Source organism: Pinus tabuliformis, chromosome 7 (genome assembly GCF_031772625.1).
Source record: "Pinus tabuliformis cultivar Carrire ecotype Pingquan chromosome 7, CPIR1, whole genome shotgun sequence".
NCBI classification, from domain to species: domain Eukaryota; kingdom Viridiplantae; phylum Streptophyta; class Pinopsida; order Pinales; family Pinaceae; genus Pinus; species Pinus tabuliformis.
In genome coordinates, this window is record NC_142293.1 from 1,552,122,605 (window position 1) to 1,552,133,053 (window position 10,449).

At 38.3% G+C, this 10,449-nt stretch overlaps 2 pseudogenes across 1 annotated transcript; both read right to left on the bottom strand.

Moving 5' to 3' along the window:
* Positions 1-1,542: 1,542 nt before the first annotated feature.
* On the bottom strand, positions 1,543-3,836 carry LOC149253844 (catalase isozyme 2-like; annotated as a pseudogene). The gene is made up of 5 exons (XR_016267112.1): positions 3,022-3,836; positions 2,819-2,908; positions 2,214-2,281; positions 2,039-2,132; positions 1,543-1,921 (listed from the first exon to the last, which is right to left on the bottom strand). The product of XR_016267112.1 is annotated as a catalase isozyme 2-like (transcript).
* A 4,098-nt stretch (positions 3,837-7,934) lies between these two features.
* Positions 7,935-9,403, bottom strand: LOC149253845 (3'-N-debenzoyl-2'-deoxytaxol N-benzoyltransferase-like; annotated as a pseudogene).
* Between the last annotated feature and the right edge of the window lie 1,046 nt (positions 9,404-10,449).

Below are 10,449 nucleotides of genomic sequence, written 5' to 3' on the forward strand. Positions count from 1 at the left end.
CATGATCAACTGCCATAAAAACGCATCATTGAATCTTTCCAGTCAAGAAGAATGGCATGAAAGAAATATGCTGATGGTGCAAGTGAAACCATACAACCCAAAGTTCTAGTTTGACAAGTTAACAGAGAAAAAGCATTGGTTATCCTCCCAACCCCCATCAAAATGCAGAAGACGTCGTGTCAGAGCTCAATCTGGACAGACGTACGAAAAGAGGATCCATTTCAACAGGAATTTTTAGGATTTGTAAAGAGAAATTGTTCATATTCATGAAACAATGCAGGCAAATGAACTAAAGAGTTTAACCCAAGCTTTAGAGGAAGTCTAATGATTTGTAAAGAGATTGTTCATATTCATAAAACACCGCAAACAAATGAGAGTTTAACTCCAGTTTTATCATTATGAGAAAACATAAATGAATTCATGAAGATCAACTGATTGTTATTCCAACCCCATGAGAAGGCCATGAAAATAACAAAAATCATGCACAGTGAACAGATACTATAGTGGAAGTTGGATGTTTGATATAAAATACTAAATTCACACAACTGCAAGTATCAGTATAGGAGAAGCAGACCACCTGTCAATGTAAGCCTCTTGGGGCATAAATATTAAAACAGAAATCTGTTCATGAGAAGTATCACATGAAGCCTTTGTGATACTGAAAAAATGCTGGTTAGGAGACGACAGCTCCCTGTCCTGGGGATTTTGTGCTATGTTTTTAGTCCATTTGTGTGCCTCTTTCTATAATCCAATCCAGAGTATGGAATTAGGATTGTAATCTAATACTAGTCTCGATAGATTAATATTGCTACGGGATACTTAAAAATTTTATCTGGCTTTGAAAACTGCTATTTTTGAAAAATAGCTTTGAAATTGTTATTTTTTTTCCAATCAAGGTCTTTCAAAATTAATCTCTCGTGGTGTGGACCATTGATTTCTTTTGTTTTAGAATTTTGTTGACATTATCTTTTCTTGCCCAGGTATATCACACACTCCTCAACTACCTTGCAATCAAACACAATTACACTCCTCAACTACCTTGCAATCAAACACAATTGAGTTAGGGTAGAAACTTCCCCAAAATGTCACCGTGCAATGGGAAAAATGAAAATGAGGAAAAATCACTCAAAGAAAGGAACCTAACTGTCACTATGCCAAGGGAAAAATAAATAGAGAAAAATAGGTGTCAGTAAGGTTGACTATCACTGTATCTGCACCATGCAGAGGGAAAAACAAGACAAACGAGGCCGAGAATGTTTCCTCCAGCAATAGGTAATATTATCAGTCTTTATTTTGACGCTCGACTTCCCTAACGCTCACCCACCCATTCGTTTCGACTACAGTACCTTTGAGAATCGAGATAAGGCATAAAAACAATAAAAGGTACACTCGAGATAAGGCATAAAACCAAATGACAATAAAAGGTACGTCTACAACAATATCACCTGTAGTTTCGCAAGAGCTCTGGTCAAAGAATATCTTTTTGCCGGAGCTATGATCCAAGGTTATTTCTTTACCTATTATCGAGGCTGACAACCGATATTCTTTCATAAACATTTCTCAACAGAATTTATTCAATTTGACCATATATGATACCAATACATCATGACAATAGACCTGTCAAAGTTCATAAGTAGGTATCTATCCCCTGGACCTAACAGATGTCCAATCACTGATAAATCATCAGCTGTAATTTCAATTTCATGAACCACTAGCACTATGTACTAAAGTAAAAGCAGTTTTATCTTCACAGAGAGAATTCCTCTTTCTCCTGCCCTTCATATATGTAGAAAGATTAACAAGCAGCAGCATCCTATTATAAAATGTCGTATCCCACATTGCATGCTGCAGTTCGAACTTCTTACATATTTGCTTTCATGTTAAGGCGAGCTGCTATCTTCTGACCCAATGATTTGTCACACTGCACCAATCCATGTGATTAATAATTAATATCAATAATAGGTTATTCCAACGGATGTATAAAAAGGATCACAATCATAGTAGCTCAAACGAAATATAGAGAGTCTGAATGGCAAACCTGTGACCAGTAAGATATCCAAATACTGCAAATTTCATGGGTGACCCTAGGATCTGACAAAGCTGCCACCCATCGCTTCACAAAACGCTCTTGCCTGCAATTTAAAATCATCACTGTAATTTCTATCCATATAACAAAAACAATGAATTGACTACTAGAAATCAAGCCAACCTACCGTTCTGGTGCAAATGAACGATATCGCTCTCCAGGTTGTTTGAAATTATTCTCCTTCTCTATCACGCACTGCAAATACCAAAAAATATCCAATATTTCTTAGACTTGCACATTTCTCTTTTGGCAATCTTTACTTCCCCAATTTGTAAACGATGAATTTGACTGATGACAAGGCAAAGCCCTTCCTAACACTTAAATGAAATCAACTTATAAATTAAGGGAAGATGCATCGAATAGCCAAGACACAAAGTGGACTGAACCAACAAACAGAAATAAATTTATGATAAACTGAAAAACGTTAGATCATCAACTGTGACGATATATCCAAATCCAAGAAAAAGCAGCAATAATCTAAGTCATTGTCATCATAATCACAAAGAGAAAAACTATCGAATAAAACAAAAAGCATGCAATTAATAGTCTCCAAAAACAGACTATTTTGAGTTTCAAACTAAAATAGTACAAACATCTTTTTCAAAAATAAAAATTATCAAGAAAAACGCCACTACGCCACATACATACTACAATAACGAACTGTCATTGTATCATAATATTGTAAAAATCACAGATCTATCACCAAATTCTGGAGAAGTGGTGAGATCTTACCTTCTCCCGCTTGCCAGTATGGGTATGGGAAGGAATGGGAAATCTCTCAGCATGACGAACTGGATCGAACCTTGATGGAAAGTAGTTGACCTGTAATTCCAGCAATTGTTTTGTAAAAATCAAATCTCTCCATGAACATTGACTCGATGTCCAAGTAATACGAGAGGTATTGAAAAAGAAAAAGATTAAAATTATTTACCAACCTCTTCATCCCTGTGCATGAAGTTCATGAATCCCTCATGATGATTATTGTGATGTGCACACTTGGGTGCATTGGCTGGCAGCATCAAATAGTTGGGTCCAAGTCGATGCCTTTGTGTATCTGAGTATGAGAATATCCTTGTTTGGAGTAGCTTATCTTCAGTGTAATAGACACCAGGAACAACAAGAGCAGGAGCAAATGCAAGCTGCTCGTTTTCAGCAAAGAAATTGTCAATATTCTTGTTCAAGACCATGCGTCCTACAGTTTGAAGAGGAAAGATATCCTCGGGCCAAATTTCGTAACATCTAAAGGATCAAAGTCATATTTATCCTCATCCCGAGGATCCATTGTCTGGATAAAAAGTTTCCATTCAGGATAGTTGCCTGCTGCTATAGAATCATAGAGATCCTTGGTTGCATGACTGTGGTTTGTCCCACCTACTACAACTGCTTCATCATCCAATAGACACTTAACTCCACAAGTAGGCCTCCAATGAAACTTCACATAGGTTTGCCTCCCAGCCTTATTAACAAGGGTAAAGGTGTGGACACCAGACCCATCCATATGCCTGTAGTTTAAAGGGATTCCAAGATCATCAAAGAGAAAGGTGAACATATGCAAACTCTCTGGGTGGTGAGAGAAGAAATCTCGAATCCTCCAGTCTTCTTGAATGTGACTTTTGGGATTTGGTTTCAATGCATGAACCATGTCTGGAAACTTCATACCATCGCGAACAAAGAATACAGGAAAATTATTTCCAACAAGATCGAAGTTCCCCTGCAAGAGAAATGAAAATCCCATGAGCTATATGGGAAAAAAAAATGGGGTAGCATCAATTACAGAATAATCCTTTGAAAGAACTTTCAAAAATAGTCAAATATTTGGCCGAATAATGCAGCAATTTTGATCATAAAAAACAAATGCCTATTGCAACATACAAGACAAGAAACTTCAAAAAGAAAATGATCCATAAACTTTCTACTCGAACAGAGTTTAATAGAAGATGCAACCTCAATGATCAAAAACGTAGATGTCACTTTCAGCAGGGTACTACCTATATACCAGGGTTCCCCGTACTTGCTTTATTCTGTAAATGGCACTCCCATCTAAGGAAGGATTCATAAAACCAGTGTTGAAAGACTGAAATTGTAGCTATTGCATCAATCCAGAAGACGTTGAACACTTTTTTTATGGAGGCACCTTTTACCAAGCAGGTCTAAAGACGGATACAAGGCCTCTGTAGAGGTTAGCAGGGTACTACCTAGATACCAGGGTTCCCCTTACCTGTGCTTTATTCTGTAAATGGCACTCCCAACTACAGGAAGGCTTCATAAAACGAGTATTAGAAGACAAAAATTGTAGCTACTGCAGAAAGCAAGACGGGAAAAAGATTTGAATTACCTTCTTGTGGCTATGTTTCCTCTAAGCTTACTTATTATTAAATTATGTTATGGTTGTTCGAGAAGAGCGACTTTTCTCTGTCGGACTTGAGGGTTTTTAAATCATTATGGATGTTGAGCGTTTTAGCTCTGGCCGGAACCAAACTCAGTTTTTTTGTTTTACATTTCGCTCTTCCTTTTCCTGTACTGTTGGTTTAACAGGTTACTTGTAGTATACATATATGCATTTTGGTATTTTATGGCTAAACACTTGGTTTGAAACAGTTCTGCAATCAAATCTTGCATGTTGGGCATGCCATTCCTCTTGTTTATATGGTAGTAAGTTCACTGTTTATTGTAGTTCCGACTCAAGGCGGCGAAAACTATATTGCTTATATTCTATTTATCTTAAGATAGATAATTGTTATTTAATATTTCCAGAGTAGTGATTACAGTACAATATGCGTCATTCATATTAGAAGGTAATTCAAATCTTTTTCCCTTCTAATATTATGATAAACTTTACTAATATTAACTTTACTAATATCTTAAGATAGGTAATTCTAAAAATGCTTCATCTTGTTAAGACTGGTTCGAACGGAAATTGGTCACCGAAACCATCTAAAGCAGCCTGCTTTTGCATTAATCACCTATGTGACAGAATACCTGCTTAGATTGCAATACATTATACCTGCTTAGATTGCAAGCCTGCAAAATTTCGCATTCCTTGAGATTAGCCAAAAAGTAATAGATATGACAAGGCATCGTCTGAATTGCAAATTAGCCCCTCACCTCTAGGCAGGAGGAATGCTGACATTGTTGGACCCTGGGGTCAACCTTTTCGAAGGGGCCTTTCCATATGAGGTCGGGCGTTCTCCTTCCTTAGAAAGAGATTATCAACCATAATCATCTGAATGGACAATACGAAACAGTCTCTCTGTAAACACCGGATTTTTTTAATCTGGGCATGAAAAGGAAGGTCTTGGAAGGACACATATCTCCCAATCTTGGTGTATTGAGAAACATCACAATGTTAGATATGTCGTACAATCAGGCCCAAGAGCCATACCAGATGGGTTCGGTAAACTCTTAGAGCTCAATGTGTGGCATTTATCCTCAAACTAATTTACAAGGAATATACTATATAAACTCAATAACTGTTCCAAGATATTCAAGTTGCATCTAATCATAAATTACACTGCCTCTTTTCACTGTGACAAAGTTGCCAGACTCGAATCTTCAGAGAAACAACAATACACCTGAAAAGTATGGACTCCATTTCTGGTTTTCGAGAGGTAATACCATTGCATGGTAGTGAGAAGAAGCCTGAAAGACCATTTCTAGGAATATTTGAAGTAGCTTAAATTGCTCTCTGTCAAAATAATAAATATTAAAAATAAGTTAATAACCATTTGAGATATAAGCATGCAACTTAACGTGTGTAGTATGAAGTCAAATGCTTGATTTGTCAAATAATTAACTTCGATGTGTAATTTCTTCAGAGTTGGATGACATACCATCTTTAATTTATATAAATGTGTCATACAATCAGCTTTTTAAGAAACTTCTAGGTTCTTGGAATAATTTATCGACAACATTTACATTTTCTTCTTTGGGAAATCCAGGGTTGTGCTTCATGTATAAGCTGTATTTGCAAAAGTGGAAGTCAAAGTAAGAAAAGACACCTCATATCTAATATAATACGTATCGTTCCTTTCTGCTTTGGCCAGGTTTTGCTGTTTTGGATACATAATATTTATTACATCTGTTTCGGTCAGATTTATTTATTTTTTTCCACCAGAGGAATTTGTAACTGAGCCAATATTGTACTTTATTCACACAAGTCAATTTGAATCACCACAGTTATAACTTTTAGGTGTATACATAAGTTTTTCCTGCCGATCTGAGTTACACCAAACCTCCCCACACATAGTATTTCATTTATACTATGAGTTACACCAAACCTCCCCACACATAGTATTTCATTTATACTATCATGCCAGTTAAGCTGCCATTATTTCATTTACACGATCATGCCAGTTAAGCTGCCATTTCTATTATAAGAATATTGTATTACGATGAAGAAAAACAAAAGTCTCTCAAACTAAAATGCAAGACCTGGAAAAATAGGTCCCAATACTATCTTTGTTCCCTGATAAAATGAAAAAAACGGATTCCCGCCAATCCTGCGAATGTTGTAATCTTGAACCTAATAGTCTACTATTATAACTATTATAATCTTTGGGCACCAATTTGGAAAGCCTCTGGTCACTCTACAAATCACAAAACTTAGCAGATTTGGAAAGCCTCTGGCCACTCTCCAAATCACAAAACTTAGCAGTCATACCAATTAACTTTCAGGCTCTAATCCTCCTAGCTTCTTCCATTGTTGTAGCTTTGTTACCGTTACGATCCCCTGCAATCAATTCAATGGGAAATTTCCCCAAGAAATTGGAGAACTGAGCACGCTTAATTTATCAACCTTCAATGTGAATGAAGTTCCGGGGTGAGGAGAAATTGTTGCCGCCACGGTTGCACTGTGGAAGCCATCGACAGTATAGACCTGTATCTTTCCCCTGCAAAGAAGGGGAAAAGGAAGTTGTATACGATGATGAGCATCATATATTCAACAAGAGCCTTACCTGCTAGGGTTGGTGTGTAGTGTGCGATAATGTTGAAAAACTTTCCTGGAAGACCTTACGCTTTTGTTGAATGAACCTAAGATTACGCTTTTGTTGAATGAACCTAAGATCCAAGTGAAATTGGGAAAGATTTATCCAAGACAGAAACAAAATTCCTGGTGAAAACCTCAAGAGAGAGGATTTGTAACACTGAAGGAGGGTTTGCAACGGCTTCTAAGTCCGAGGAGGAAAAAGATACCTGTGGTGTGCTAGTGTAGGTTTCACCTCGAGCACCAGAAGAGCGAGGTTGCAGAGCGCCAACGGCCAAGGGAGAAATGAAAGGCGTGTTTCGGAGTTGGGGAGAGGTACAGGGATCTGCTTGAAAGGTGCAGGGATCGACCCTGGCAAGCGTAAGACCAGCGTAACAGGAAGACCGAAATGTCAGAACTGAATGGGACAGATGTCAGGTTCATGAATTAACAAACATAACAATATCATAACAATGAACAGAAATTGCAGGATTTCCCGCTGAATGTGTGGACGCCTGTCAGCACGAGATTGCAGAACTCCCGGTTGTGCTGCCGCCACGTGTCAGCATGAGGAACAAAGGGACGACGAAAGTCCCTTTCAAAGGAAGGCCTATCGGCCTAATTAATATAATAAAAAAATATGTTAATTAAGATAATATATAAAATGAACATAAGAAAATTAAAACTCACTCTTTATTTATATCGATATCGAGATCAAAAAAATAATGTGAAAATCTGGAATGAAAAATTATAAAAACAAGAATAAATATAAACTATTTGTTAAGCCTGCTTTCTATGATTGATTAACAAAACGCTGGTGCAGTGATATCATACAGATAGCACGTGAACTGGTGCATTTACCACTAGAGATCTGTAACCACTGATTCACATTAGACCATGTAATTCCGATTCAAGGGTTTTCAATGCTGGGCGTGGCACGCAGAAGACCATCGTTACTCCGCTCTTGGTTTTCTGGGCAGGCAGAAATGCAATTGGGCACAACAAAATTCTGAGCCAATTACCAGGGCAAGCAATGAGGGGCTCCCCGCATCAAATTCCACTTGGTTAAATCCCAGCCACCTCCAGTCAGTGAGAAATGTATCGTCAACACACGGAGGCGCTAAAGTGATCTCTTGGCGTGAGCGTCTCATTTCAAGGAAAGCCATGCCTGATCTTACGTACTCCTCATTTACAGCTAACTTTGCCTTCTTTATCAACTTTACAGCATGCGAAAGGGATCCATTAACAACTTCTTCCGCTGTACTGCTGCGTGTACATGCCACGTACTGACCATTGCCATAGTATCCCTCTGCAAGAGGGGCGTCGAACGCCCTCCTCACGTCGACTGGGAAGATAAACCTAACAACGTGATGAAAAGGAATTCCAAGAACCCTTGTTCGCGCTCGCCACGCGAACGCTGCCAAAACATCAAACGTTGTACAGTGCTCCTTCAGCTCCTCGACGATGGGCCGTTTTATCCTTTCCAAAGCATCCGAGTTGAGATAAAATGAGGCCAAGGCGAGGTCCTCGGATTTCAAAGTGGACATCGAAGTGTTAGGGTTAACGAAGTATCCACTTTCAAGGAGCTCATCATGCTGAAAAAGGACCGGATGGGGCGGCTGCTGGGGTTTCAGAAGTTCCCTCTGCCACACTGGTTCAATGGAAAGCTTGGCCTCTCCTCTCGCAATCTCTGCAAATCCCATGAGAAACTGGACTGCCCCTCGTCCGTCACACAGACTATGGTTGATACTCACACCCACCACAAAGCCCCCGCAATTGAAGGGCGTGACCTATTTTTTCAAGATAAAAGCACCCGTTGTGATCAGTTATTTCATTAAGATTTTTCCAGTAATTGCAAAGGGAAATCCAAGAGTATATGAAAATCAATTTACTTGCAAAATGAGAGGGGGAACTTCCTCGACTTCTACGGTGAGCGGAAACTGAAAGAGCAGTTGCTCGAATGACGATTTCAGCTCCTCGAATTCTACAAGGATTGGAAGTGTGCTCTCCGTGTCCGCTTCAACGAAGAGAGCACCCTCTCCCGTGCAGTCTACCTGAAGTTTACGACCGTCTTGTGTTCTCCTTACCCGGCCTGCGAGTGGGTAATAGTAAGACAAAAGTTGTGACAGTGCATCCTGAATAACCCTAGCTGGATTTGTGGCGGTGTAAATATTCTTGGAGCCATTACTGTATACAAGAAATACATCAAATCTCCTCCTTAAAAGGAAATGGTTGTCCAGATTGGAAAGGTAGAGGACGGTATTGGGAGAATGTAGGGAAGGTGGTACCAGGACAGACTCTATTACCTTTACAGGCAGGTGAACTTGGGAGCGATAAATATCACGGTTCTCCATTGATATATCCAGCTGCCACTTCACCTTGACCTACTCCCCTTCTCAAAAGGCCCTGATCCAGTTAAATAGATGGAGATGACAAGTTTGTCGTGGGGCCGGAAGATTTGGGAGGAGGCTGCATAATGATGCTCTCAAACAAAAGTCCAAATGCTTCGAATCTTTGAATTGCGTATCACATGCCTGAAAATACATTAAAGTGCGTCGTCGATTATACCTAAAATATACATTCGAATCGTGTATCACATGCCTGGAAATACATTAAATTGCATCGTTAATTATAACTAAAATATATCTTCAAATTGGACAAGTCGTGCGGGGCCGGCAGATTCGGGAGGAGGCTGCGTAATGATGCTCTCAAACAAAAGTCCAAATGCTTGGAATCTTTGAATTGCGTATCACATGCTGAAAATACATTAAAGTGCATCGTCGGTTATACTAAAATATACATTCGAATTGTGTATCACATGCCCGAAAATACATTAAATTGCATCTTTGATTATAACTAAAATATATCTTCAAATTGCGTGTCATATGCCTGAAAATACATTCAAGTGCATCGTCGATTATGCCTAAAATATGAGTTCCCATTTGTCTAACGATGTAGATTCTTTGACAATATCGTGAGATATGAGTTCTCATTTTTCTATACACTTTTATTTCTTAAATAAAGGTAGGTTAGACATGTCTGTTAACTTGTCTATATTGAAAGTTAGTTTTTCGTGTATTTCTTTATTTATTAATGTGTTGGGGTATTCTTACATAATTTTTATGAAATTGTTTTTAATCAATTATTTAGATTTATTTTTATTTTATTTTTAAATTGCGTGTCACAAACTCATGCATGATGGTTTTTTTTCTCAATTTATTTAACAATTGACTTTTTTATTGGTCTACTACATACTTTGGTTTTCTTGTTTATATATTTTTCCTCCCCTGCTTTATTTGGAGTGGTAGTTTGAGGGAAATGGTGTGGTTATTTCTAGACATGGCTTTATTCGTATACATGTTCATGTTAGAAAATCCTATGGCTCTTGCTTTCTTTAGAA